Here is a 12,624-nt window from a genome sequence, read left to right as displayed (position 1 = left end):
ACCTTTATAGTTCATGCATTAAGGGAGATTTTAGTATAGCAGAAGCCATGTTCACTATTTTTGACTTGTATATTAGCTTCCCATGGCTCCTATAACAACGTCCCTGAAACTGAGCATCTAAAAACAGTAGAAGAAGGGAGTGAAGGTAGACAGGGTTGGTTCTGGAGTCAGTTCATCCCACCCTTTACAGTTCTGGTGGGTGTGTCTCTCCAGTCCCTGCCTCTTCACACACAGCCTTCTCCTTTTTGTTCGTCTGCCTTTTGCTGTATTTTCAAGGGCTGTATTTCTCTTTGGATTTAGTGCCTACTCTAATCTAGTGGGACATCATCTCTGTCCTTAAGTCACACTTGCAAAGACACTGTTTCCAGATGAAGTTACAGTAGAAGGGTTGCGGGGTTAAGCTTGTATTCGGCACTTGTTTCCTGAACACATTCATTTGAGTATTTGTGTAGTATTGACAATACATTGACGATGGGTGGAGATCCCGAGAAAGTTACATAGCCCTTTCTTTGACAGGCATATAGTGTCCCATGCCCCATTCTTTTTCAGATGCTGTTTAGTACTTAAAGTAAGAGAGTAAGCACTCACACACAATTCTACTAGGGTGTCCTGTAAAAAAAAAAAACCTGTTACCTGGTGTGTCTATGTTATGGGTGGTTGGTATGGAGAGACCTGGTAGCCATGTCCTGGCTACTGGAGGACTGGGAAGTGGTATGGCTAAGCACCTCTCTTCCTTTGCCCCTCAGCTCTTGCCTTTTGTTTCCTTTCCTTTTGGCATCTATCTATCTATCTATCTATCTATCTATCTATCTATCTATCTATCTATCTATTGTTTTTACATCCTGGCTACAGTTTCCTCTCCCTTCTCTTCTCCCAGCCCTTCTTCCCCCACTCACTCCTCCTCCGTTTCTCTACAGAAAAGGATAGGCCTCACATGGATATCAGTCAATCATGATATATCAAGTTGCAGTGAGATCAGGCACCTCCTTTCTCCTATTAAGGCTGGGCAAGGCAACCTGGTAGGAACCCCAAAGCGGGCCACAGAGCCCCTACTTTCACTGTTAGGAGTTCCACAAGAAGGCAGAGCTCAGGGAATCCTATGGAAGACAGAGAAGAAGGATTGTAGGAGCCAGAGGAAATCAATGGCATCACAAGAAAACCTGCAGAATCATTTAACCTGGTCTCATAGGGGAGCCTTCTTGGGACTGACCTATGCCTTTTGCATCTGTGTTACAGCTTTGTAGCCTTTTATTTCTTCCCTCACCTCCCAGCTTTGGGTTCACAGTGACAAAGCAGTCACACTTTGGAAGTAGACAGCATTCCCTTTGAGAATTAAAACCACTGTTTTCATTTGCTTGCCAAGAGCCATTTTAGTTGAGAGCAGTGACCAACATCTCTGGATTCATTGCCCTTGATAGAGATGAGCCAGGCGGTGGCCTCCCGACATGACCTTGGGTCACACTCTGATCTGCTTTTTTCCCCCCCTTTCTGTGAACTGAAGAGGGTTATGCTAGTGTGGGGAGCTTAGGACAATGCATGAAAGATTTGCAACTTCATGTATGGGTGCTCAGTGGGTAGTGACGCCTTTTGTACAGTCTGTAGGAATGCTGAGCCAGGGGGTGCTTCGAGTACTGGATTCTAATGCTCTTATATCCAGCTTTCCAGAAAAGTTTCAAAACACTCCGAGAATTTCCAAATCTGTCTTATGCCAATGCTCTGCATTTTCCCAGCACTCACTACAGTGTGGACACATGCACACGCACATGCCATAAACACATGCACCTTCTTTTCTCAGTCATTTGGGAGCCAGGTTTCAGGCAGCACCCCTGAACACTCCTGAGTATTTCTTAAAAGCTAGTGTACTCTCCACGTGTCCAGCAACCATCCACCTACCCAAGTCAAGAAATTAGCGTTGCTGGCATCCAGAACCTAACCGACAGGCCCCTTCATGCTCTGCCAGTTGCTCTTTTGAGGAATGTCCCTCAGAGCCCATCAGCACGCGCTCTGTCAGCTGTCACGGCTCTTTAGCCTCCTTCAGTCTTTGACAGTTTCTTCCTTCATCTTTGTCCTGCATGGCCTCAACGTTTTAAAAGACAGCTGGCTAGTTATTTTGTTGGATAGCCGTTAGTTTAGGTTTGCTCATGACTGGGGTTAGCATTCGTGTGTTGGGGATGTAGAAAGACTGTACTCCAGTCCTTCTGATGGTACATGCACAGTGTTTGTCCCATTTCTAGATCATGATTTCTCTATTATAAAATTAATTGGTTATTGTTATGCAGTTTAGTTGAAAAGTAGTGTTTTATAAGGGAGACACTTTGTAACTGTGTTAGAATTCTGTATCTCATTGAACTTTTACCCACCATTTCTTTTTTTATTGATTTTATTGAGCTCTGCATCTTTCTCTGCTCCTCTCTCTCTTCCCCTTCAGCCCTCTCCCACGGTTCCCATGCTCCCAGTTACCCAGGAGATCTTGTCTTTGTCTACTTCCCATGTAGATTATATCCAGTTAGGTCTCTCTTAGGGTCCTCATTGTTGTCTAGGTTCTCTGGGATTGTAAATTGTAGTCTGGTTTTCTTTGTTTTATGTTTAAAAATCACTTATGAGTTGATAACTGTCTTTCTGGGTCTGTTACCCATCATTTCTTATATCCTCTGATGATTCTATTTATTTATTTATTTATTTATTCCATGATATTTATTGAGCTCTACATTTTCTCTGCTCCCCTCCCTGACTCTCCCCTTCCCCCTTCAATCCTCCCCAAGGTCCCCATGCTCCCAATTTACTCAGGAGATCTTGTCTTTTTATACTTTCTACTTCCCATGTAGATTATTCTCTGATGATTCTTGCCTGAACCAATCAGTATGGTGGTCATCAAATGGTGATTTTCTAATTGCACCATTTCTTCTATAGTTTTTAGTTGCTGTTCCACTATAATGGAGTTAGTGTGCCTGCCTCCTCCCTCCTTCCACTCCTCCATCTGTTTGTACTCCTCGGGTTTATGTAAGCCATTGCTACCGACATTTGCTTTGGTGCTCCGATCTTCCTAGTGGAAACTCCTTCATGCTGGCCTCCGTGTCCTTTTAGTGTGTTACTGCCATCCTTTGAGTGCTCCTTTTACTTTACAAAACACTTTCCAGGCTCCTCAATGAATGTTCCCTTGGCCAGCAGTGCAATTGGCCTTTTCTACAATAAGCCCTGGTTTCTTTTAGCAGTGAACAGTAAGCGCCATTTTCTATTGCTACCGACTGTTAGATCTCGATGGACACAGGAAGTTAACGATAAGCATACGATACGACTCCTCTCTGTACACATTTGTTCATGCACATGGGTAGTACACATTTAGAGTTCTGTAGCTACCCATCTAACTAGCTATAAGAAACAAGTTATAATCTACATCAAAAGGATAGATCGTTTTAACCTTATCCATTCCTTGGCTGTTTCTCTCCAATGCTAAGAGAAACAGGTGCTTCTTATTGTCTTTACTATTTTGGTTTGTTTGATTAGTAGCCTTGTATGTAACCAGTCTTCTGACCTCTGGGTCACCCAGCCTTGGACCTTGTGACCAGCTGCAGGATAGTGGTAGCCACAAAGTCTCAGGAAGGCCACAGCGGACAAACTCAGGTCAGCCTGTACTGGCAAGCATAAAGAATAATAGTTACTTTTCTTGTTGCTATGATAAAAAAAATACCTGACAAAAGCCACTTAAGGAAGAGTTCATTTGGCTTAAAGTTCAGGGCACGGTCCATTGCAGCGGGAAAGGCAGGAGCGTGGGGCAGCCAGTCATGTTGTAGCACAGTCAGGAAGCAGAGGGGGGAGCAGTGCCAGTGCTTGGCTCCTTTTCTTTTCCTTTAGTTTAGAACACCAGCCCAGAGAATGGTGCCACCCATGTTAAGATGGCTATCATCCCATTCAGTTAATGCAACCTAAACATTCCCTTACAGACATACCCAGAGATTTGTTTCCATGCTGATTCTAAACCCTGGTGGCAATCAAGATTAACACTTACAATTATTTCAAAATTTATACTTTTGCCTTAAAGCGTGATTCTGCTAATCTAGGGATAGTTCGTTGTAGTGGTAGTCTAAACAGAGCTGATATTTGGAAAAAGGTGAAGAAGAGGCCTTCCTCACCAACACTTCTAAGTCAAAAGGGAAAGTTTTGACACTGGACAGCAGGCTGGCCCTGCTGGTCAAGGGACCGCTGCGATGGAAGTGCTGGGTTACAAGCAAGGACGTTTGTGGCTGTGTCTCTTCCCAGAGGGGCACTAGTGTTTGCTTGCTCTGTAGCTGGGAGAATTATCCCTTTTCAAGTCAGCACCCTGGGAGTGATCTGACTGTGTCAGGACCCTGGGGCGGGACCAGGCTTAGGTCTGAGCTGGCCATGCACGTGCAGGAGAAGGGTTTGCCCTGCTAGGAGCTGGGGGTCTGAGTTTGGTTATCTGTGGCCCTGTTACAAGCTTTTCTCTTGCTTCTCTCGTTGATCTGCGTGGTCCCAGGTTGGGCTCTGTGCAGCTCTGCAAAGCGGTGCTCATTGTCTTCAACTGTTTGTAAGTCATGGGCAAGCAGGTGGCAGAGTGGAGCTTTTCCACAGTTTCCCAGGGAGCTGGAAATTTGCTGTGCTGCTGAGGTGAGTCAGTTGCTTGGGAGTGACCTGTGCTGCCCCAAGCCATCTGCTTTCCCATGTTTAGAGCCTTTCTGCTCAGGAATTAATATTTCCTCATTGATATCAAGAATTGGTCATTGAAATCCTGGGAACTGGTCAGCTGCTTGAGTTGTGAAAAGCAAGGGTTTTGCTTGTTGGAGACCTGTTTGGCTTTTCTCAGTGAGTGACTGGAGGCCCTGCCCAGTGATTTTTGGAGACCCCCAGGCTTAGGAGTGGTCTGAGAACCAGGCAGCCTGCTAGAGTGGGCTCAACTGGAACATGTAGCTGTTGCATTGTCTTAAGCCAACATCTACTGTTCACTCCCTGTTGGGTGAAATATCCCAACAAGCCCTGGGAAAGTGGAGAAAATTCCTGTACACTTCTTATCCTCATCTGGCAGGGCGGAGCTGGCTTCTCTCGGGAAAGCAGGCGTTGTCACAGGTGAGTTGTCTGTGGTTCACCATTTGGCTTCACTCTTGAGCCCATCCATCTTCCTGGTTTGTGCAAGGGCACTGATACTCCTTTCCGCCTGACCCCTGCCCCTTCTCAAGGACAGGAGCTACAGGGTTGAATTAGGCTCATTTAGGCTTGAATGGTTCAATTTTCAAAATAAACTCCGTTTTGACATTGTCCTGCCATTTGTTGAACAAAGAAGAGTCACACAAACCACAGAAGAGGAAGCCATGACAAAGGAGTAAATTGTTGTGTTTCACAGTCAGTGTATGGAACTAATTTAGGATGGTTTGTTCACTGTCAAGGAATTAACTGAAATTTGAACAATGCACAGTCAATTTCTTTTAGATGAGACTTCATTTTAATGTTACCAATGTTTTCTAATTTTAAAATGGCACTGCAAACACAGCTTTGAAACAGTACTTACCATTGATTAGATCTCTCCGTTGTTTCATGAACAGCTTCTGACTGTGCCTCCCCAAGGGCAGAGCCCAGAAACTAATGAGAATCTCTCTGTTTGGCGCCCTTCCCTAACTCGGACCTGCTTTGACCAGGATGAGTGCAGCGCAGAACTGGGTTCTCGTATGCACACACGGCCAGTGAGCGTCCGTCACGTTCCCCGAGGAAAGGGCAAGTGCACACACATGAGCAATGCGAGTAGTGCACTTGAGAGGCCGTACTGCTCATCTAGGGCCATGCTCTGTTTTCTTACCATGCCCTGGAATTCAGTCAGAGAGCTCCAGGCAATGGAGTTCAGCTTAGGTAGTGGAGTTTGGACTTCAAGTCCGGCCTTGGAGCAGTCTCCCTTCTTGAGCCCTGGGCCTGCTGTAGCACACTGGCTCACCCACTGCCCAGGCCAGTGGACTCCAAGAACAGGGTTCTCCAGCGTTCTCAGACCTCAGCTTCATCGGCTCCTCTCAGCCGTGGTCACCTGTGTCCTTCTATGCTATCCACTGACTCAGTGTTTGCGTTTTTGGAGAATAAGTGTATCTCATCTAATCCACCCTCTAAAACACTCATCATTGGGGAATGACCACCCTCACCATGGAGGAAAACTTTGTTCCTGGCTTGTTCTCAGGCCAACATGGGAGCAAAGAACAGAGATATTTCGTTCATTTGTTTCTGAAGTGTGAGATGTGGCTGGGTGTCCTGATCATCACACTGCCGAGGAATCAAAACACTTCAGCCAGAAGTCTCAGGGTCTGTGCGGGTGATTATGTGAGGACCCAAGGGTAGATGTCCATGTCATTTTGCTTTCTGTCCCGAATGAATTCTGGCATGTGACACAGGAACCTCCTTGTTAACCTATTTGTCCCTCAAAGAGAAGGTGGTATTTCTCCTTTATCTTTATTTTTTAATATAATCACTATAAACCACCTGTGCATCTTTGAAAGAGAAATGCTATCTTTTAAAAAAAATTATTTATTTTAATATTATGTGCATTAGTGTTTTGCCTGCATATATGTCTGTGTGAGGGTGTCAGATCCCCTGGAACCAGAGTTACAGAGAGCTGTGAGCTGTCACACATGGGTGCTGGGAACTGAACCCAGGTCCTCTGGAGAGCAGCCAGTGCTCATAACTGTTGAGCCATCTCTTTAGCCCTGAGAAATGCTGTCCTGAGCAGTAAAGCATGTGAGAACTTTTGGTTTGAGATTATAAGTCAAGTAAGATGGTCCCTGGCTGTAATTCCAGGACCAGAGAGCTAAGGCAGGAGGATCAGTCTGGATACATGCTGAGACTGTCTTAAAATGAACAAGAACCTCAAAACAAAAGGGACAGGGGGAAGCCGTCTGTATTGACTAGTAGTCTAGAAATTTTCTGTCTTTTCTTTTTTATTTGTTTGTTTGAGATAAGGTTGGAGCTCACTCTGTTAACCAGAATGACTGGAACACACAGAGACCCACCTGTCTCTGCCTTCAGAGGGCTGGGATTAAGGACATGTGCCACCATGCCTTGGCCAGTGAGTCTTACTTTCTTTAAAACTCTTTAAGAAACATATTTCCTATTGTGGAGTATTCACCAGACATGGGTTTAAGTCAATAGAAAGTCATTGTTCGCTGGCCAGTGGCTACACCGGGTGTTCTGTTTGGGAACCCAGCATAGGACTGAGCTCAGGGTGAGCTTTTTAAGCACAAAAACCATGCTCTGGGTTGACATACTTAAGCTAACAAGAACAGTTAGCAAGAAGGGAAACTATAGAAGCCAAAAAAGCAAGGTTAGTACATGTAGAGACTTTCCCAGAACTATGGGCTTTGGTGGATTAGGTCTTTGTTTTTGGTTTGGCAGGTGGTGCCGTCTGTGTGCTGGGTTTTTGGCCTGGATGACACTTCCATCATGGAGTCAGTTGTGCTGTGGTCTGAGGGCCTAATAATGTCTGCGACCCTGTTAACATCCCACTGGCCTTAGTGAATGAGTGAAATCATGGGCTCACTGTGTTTTAAAGAGGTGTGGTTGGTCCTAAGGACCATAAGTTTTATTGAACTGATGAATAAGTTTAAGATGCAGGGCACCACCAGTAGTTTAGTCAGAATGAGAATTAAAGCAATTCTTGATAGCAAAGTAGTTATCCTGGAACCCAAGAAAACAGAGACTGGTACCAATTTTCTGATTAAGCTCTCTCTCTCTCTCTTGGGGGGCGGTTCCACAACTATGGCAAGATTTTTTAAAAATTACTTTTGATCAGTTAGCATAGAAACAATTTTTCCCCTAAACCCAGACATAGTTTTCTTTATCTCATGAGGTGTAAGTCTAAGCCTCTCCAATTTTGTAGGATCATTTCTGCAAGGGAATCTAACTCTTGTTAATACCTCTAGGACCTGATCAACCTGTCTGATTAGTTTAGGAAGCATCAGAAGAGACACAAGTAGTCAAACCATTACTATATACCCTCCAAGTGGTCTCAAGGGCTCAGTAATATTGTTGGTATCCATATGAATTAACCCACAAGGCAGGGGAAGTATCTAGGTTAAAGTTGTAGATATTAGACATGTTTTAGCTGTTTGTAAATCCTCTGATGTTAATTTGGGCTGCCCCCAGTCACAATGAGTTTTATCAGTCAGTGGGTTGATGGTCTGGTTAGTTCCTATCCTGTGTAGTACAGAGGCTAACCAGCAGTCCTGGCTGATTTCTCGCTGAGAATAATTAATTCCCTTCCTGTGGTACAGAGTCCCCGGTTTTTCCTGCTTCCCAAAGGCCAGAATATTTTAAAGGAATTTTTCAGGAAGCCTCAGTTTTACAACCCCAATTTTTACAATGGAAACTCCCTTGTTTGTACAACTAGGGGGGCCTAGACACAGGGCGTGCTCAGAACTGTGAACTCTGTATTCCTATCTCAAAGATAAACTCCCACATCTTCTCTTTCCTCCAGTATAACCAGACAGTTCCGGCCAGTACCTTCCCCGTATCTGTCTTCCTCAGTTTCCAGTGCAGGCCTGAGGTCAGTGGGGGTTGAACCATGACCCTGTATTTATACCAATAGTGCAAAACAAGATTCAGGAGGAGGTAGAAGGGCAGGGAGTGGAAGGGTCCGGAGCCTCAGTGAACTGTAATTTTAATGGGTCCATAGTCTGGATAGTCCGTTTGGCAGCCTTCATGTTTCCACTTTCTTGACCTGGCTATGGTGGACCCATGGTGTAAGCCAGCTCCCTTCCACAGCCTTCGGAGTGGAGAGAATAACCATGTAGGGTTATCCTTTCTGAGGTGCTTTCACTGCCCCTTTGGCTACGTGTTGGACCCAGCCAGTGTCACCAGACTAGAACCAGTGGAAACTAGTGGTGGGAGCTGGGTCTGATAAATAGCCTGACTGGAGGACTGGAGAGCTAGGACTTGAGAAAGGAATAGTTAGAGAGTTCTGCCAGCTGGCGGTCTCTTAGCCTGGGAAGCAATGGGGCAGTGGTCTTCCAAACAGTCTCATAGTGAGTAAATCCCTCCCTATATGGGGTGCAGTGGGCAGAAGCAAAGCACAGGAAGGAAGCCTGTTCATACTTTGCTGGACTCTAATGAGAGTTTCGTTAGTTTCTTTTAATATCCTGTTTATTTTTTAATCTGGAGTCTATATACACAATAAAGCTTTCAATCTATGATCTGAAACCTTTAGCTGTTAATTGAAAGGTTTGGGTTGTGAAAGCTAGACCATTGTCGAACCCCTTTGCTAGGGGGAGGCCAAATCAGGGACAAGTTCCTGGAGGAGCTTTTTAGCTAACCACTTGGGCAGTTTCAGTTGGGTGGGACACGCTTTTGCCCACCCGGAAAGGGATCTATAAAAACTAGCAAGTACTTGTATCCTCCCCTGGCAGGCTGGACCTCGGTGAAGTCAGTCTTCCCAGAGTTCACAGGGTGTTGGCCTCTCTTTGGCCCTCTTCCTGGGAAAAGGCTCTCCGTTTTTGATTCATTGAGCACAAACCTGCCATCTAAGTGAGAGTCCCTTGTTAGGCTGTCCAGTTTGGGTATAACGTGCATTGGTCTGAGCAGCTCAGAAATCCTGTGAACCCCAGAAGAGTAGCCTGGTGCAGTCAGTTACCAGAATCTTGCCAGTTGTTTCTCGGAAAACAGTCTTTCCCTGTGGCGTCCTCTATGAACCTGTGGGTTTGAGCTCTCCGTCTCTTCTTTACCATGGAGTCTCAGGCAGCACCACATTGAGGTGTGTCATTAGAATATCTGTAGGCCCCACTGGTCTTAGGGCTGTTTGTAGGGCGGTCAAATCAGCGGCCAGCCAGTAAAGGATAGCAAATTTGTAGCAGAAGCCAAATAGTCACTAGGAGGACCAGGGTTTTCTGTTTTTAATGTCCTTTTCTCTGATGGTGAGAAGCTCCCTTTCTCCATCAGTTATACTGTGGTCATACATGGTAGTAAAGGCATAGTGACTGTCTGTGTATACTTTTCCCCATCTGAGAGCCTGGGTCAGATCAATCAGTTCTGCTCTCTGGGCTGAGGTACCTGGTTTGGGTTCAAATAGTTTTAGTTAAAGTGACTACTGCAGCTTCCATGTACCTGGTTCCGTCTTTCATCTCATGAATGTCATGGATGAACATTTGTGGGTTAACATCAGGCAACAGAGTATCAGGATTGATAGCAGGGGGTGGTATTGGGTCATACAGCCACTAGACAGTCAGACAACACCATTCTTATGTTCCTTAGAGGAGGACCTCCATTGAGTCATGGGGTGCTGTGATCTTAACCCAGAGCTAACTTGTCTCATTTTGTTTTGTTTTTCATTAGACTAGCAGTAGCCACCACAGCTCTTAGAGAGGTGGACCATCCTGTGGCTACAGCAGACCATCATTTGGACAGATATAGATAGGACATTTCCAAAGCCCCAGAGTTTGGATTAAAACCCCATTTGTAATGTCTTGAAAAGGTTTTCTGCCGTGTACTCCCACTGCAGCTCTCAGGACTCATGTGTCTGATGGTTCACCCTGCTGAACACTGATTGTCACCTGCTGTATACTCCTACAGGAGCTCCCAGCAGTTTGGAGACACTTGGAAGTGCTCGGGCACAAGCTGAAGTCAGAGCTGTTTCTAAAGCCTCAAATGCCTTTTGCTTTCAGCACCCCCTGCCCTTTGTGCTGTTCCACAAACTCAGGTCTCCAGAGGCAGCAGTATCCAGCCGCACCTAGGAACTCGCGGATCTGTCTCTTCGTGTTTGGAGTTGGGATCTGAAGGATGAAGGCAGCAGCCCTACTCAGTGGCTCCTTTACCAAGCTGGTGGCCAAGACAGGTAGCCTCTGATGTACAAAGTTGGATTTTTCTTAGCTGATTTTCTGTAGCCCAAGGTCTGTAACTCTGGCAGCAGTCCCTCAGTGGTCCTTTATATCTGTTTTCCTGGGAAACCTCTGATGGAAGGACAGGAGGTCAGCATTTAGTGTCTCATCACAAAGGCTGGAGAATTTTTAAATCCTTGGAGCAACCTGGTCCAGGGAAGTTGCGTGCTATACCCGTTCTCTGGGGCTGTTCATTTAAAAACAAAGCTGGGTTGACTCACCTCTGCCAGTGGGAGGCTGAAGAATGGATCTTTCAGGCCAGGACAGTGTACACCTGTTTGTGTGGAAGAATCAGACTCATGAGAATCAGAGGCCCCCAATTTCTTCACAGGCAGGAGAGGTGTATTCCAGGGTGACTGGCAGAGTGCCAAGGTGTCTGTCTCTCCAAGCCAGGCAATATGGACTGCAGTTTCCCATTTTGTTTCCAGGGCAAACTAGGTATTGTTTAATCTGAGAGGTAGTCCAAGCGTATCTTTTTATTGGAGGAAGAACCTTCAGCTAGGAGTTTTGCTGGGTATCTTTAAGTCTAACTGTGTCTCGTCATCCGGGAAGGTGACAATGGCTTTCAGTTTGTGCAGAAGGTCTTGTCCCAAACCAGTTCTCTGCTTTACCATCTTTTGAGCTTCCTCCAGCAACTGGGGCCTTATTATGCTTTTAACTTTATAACTTTTTTCTAATATCTGGGTCCAACGGGGTGACAGAGGAAATCTTTTTTTTTTTTTTTTTTTTTTTGGTTTTTCGAGACAGGGTTTCTCTGTAGCTTTGGTGCCTGTCCCGGAACTAGCTCTTGTAGACCAGGCTAGCCTTGAACTCCCAGAGATCCACCTGCCTCTGCCTCTGCTGGGATTAAAGGCGCGTGCCACCACCACCCAGCCCCAGAGGAAATCTTTTTAGCAGCTGTTTTTAATCTTTTAAAAGAATCTAGAAAAATTGTTTAGTTTCCTCAATCATTGTAGGACAGAAGGGGAAATCTCTTCTGTCCAGACTATGTTGTCTGATAGCAATCTCTGCCCAGCCCAGGGGCAGTTTTTCTATTTTTGTTTCTCAGAGAACAGTGGGTTTTGAGTCTTCCCATCCTGCAGATCACTGTTTGAAAAGTAAACAGAAGTCATAAAGAGAAAGGAGTGGAATTTTATCTTTTCCTTGGGGCTCAGCTCATTTCCCCCTTCTCTGGGCTGCTTAGAGCAGGCCTAGAGCAGAGGGAGAGCTCACCTGGGGAACTATTTCCCCCTCCCTGTCTGTGCGCTGTGCTTAGATAGGAGGGGGCCTGTGTGAGAGACCCAGCCCCTCCCCACCTCCACACACGGCCAACCCTGATGTGAGCAGGAGTCCAGCTACAAAACAGGCAAGTGCTCTTGCACTCTGATGGAGCAGGTAAAGGTTTTTGGGGGTTTTGTTTGTTTGTTTGGAGGGGTGTTCTATGGGCAACCTGACAGAGGCAAAAGGATTCCAGTCACTAACAGGAGGGGGCACAGGTTTTATGTCAGAGGGTTTTTAAACCAGAGAAAGTCACTGTGCAACACAGGGAAACAGAACTGACAGAAACACATAGAAAGACATACAGACACAGAGACAGACAGACATAGCAAAGACAACCAGGGGTGTTCACGACACATTCATACACCTGAACAGACTTACCTCCAGAGGTGACAGACCAGGCAACTTTCTATTTGTTTCCTTTGGGGTGAAGGTGTCAGACCTCTAGCAGCAGTTAATCAGGGGGAGCCCTGGGGATCTGTATCTCCTAGGAATCCCTTGACCACTGTACTCT

General features: G+C 45.7%; 1 protein-coding gene across 2 annotated transcripts in view; it reads left to right on the top strand.

Moving 5' to 3' along the window:
* Adcy9 (adenylate cyclase 9) overlaps positions 1 to 12,624 on the top strand; it is a 115,109-nt gene that overhangs the window by 41,717 nt on the left and 60,768 nt on the right. The window lies entirely within an intron of this gene.

The sequence above is a fragment of the Alexandromys fortis genome, unplaced genomic scaffold (assembly GCF_014885135.2).
Source record: "Alexandromys fortis isolate MF-2015 unplaced genomic scaffold, M_Fortis_MF-2015_v1.1 scaffold_29, whole genome shotgun sequence".
Lineage (NCBI taxonomy): Eukaryota > Metazoa > Chordata > Mammalia > Rodentia > Cricetidae > Alexandromys > Alexandromys fortis.
Note: the sequence above shows the minus strand (reverse complement) of the source record. Positions and strands in the feature narration are given on the sequence as shown.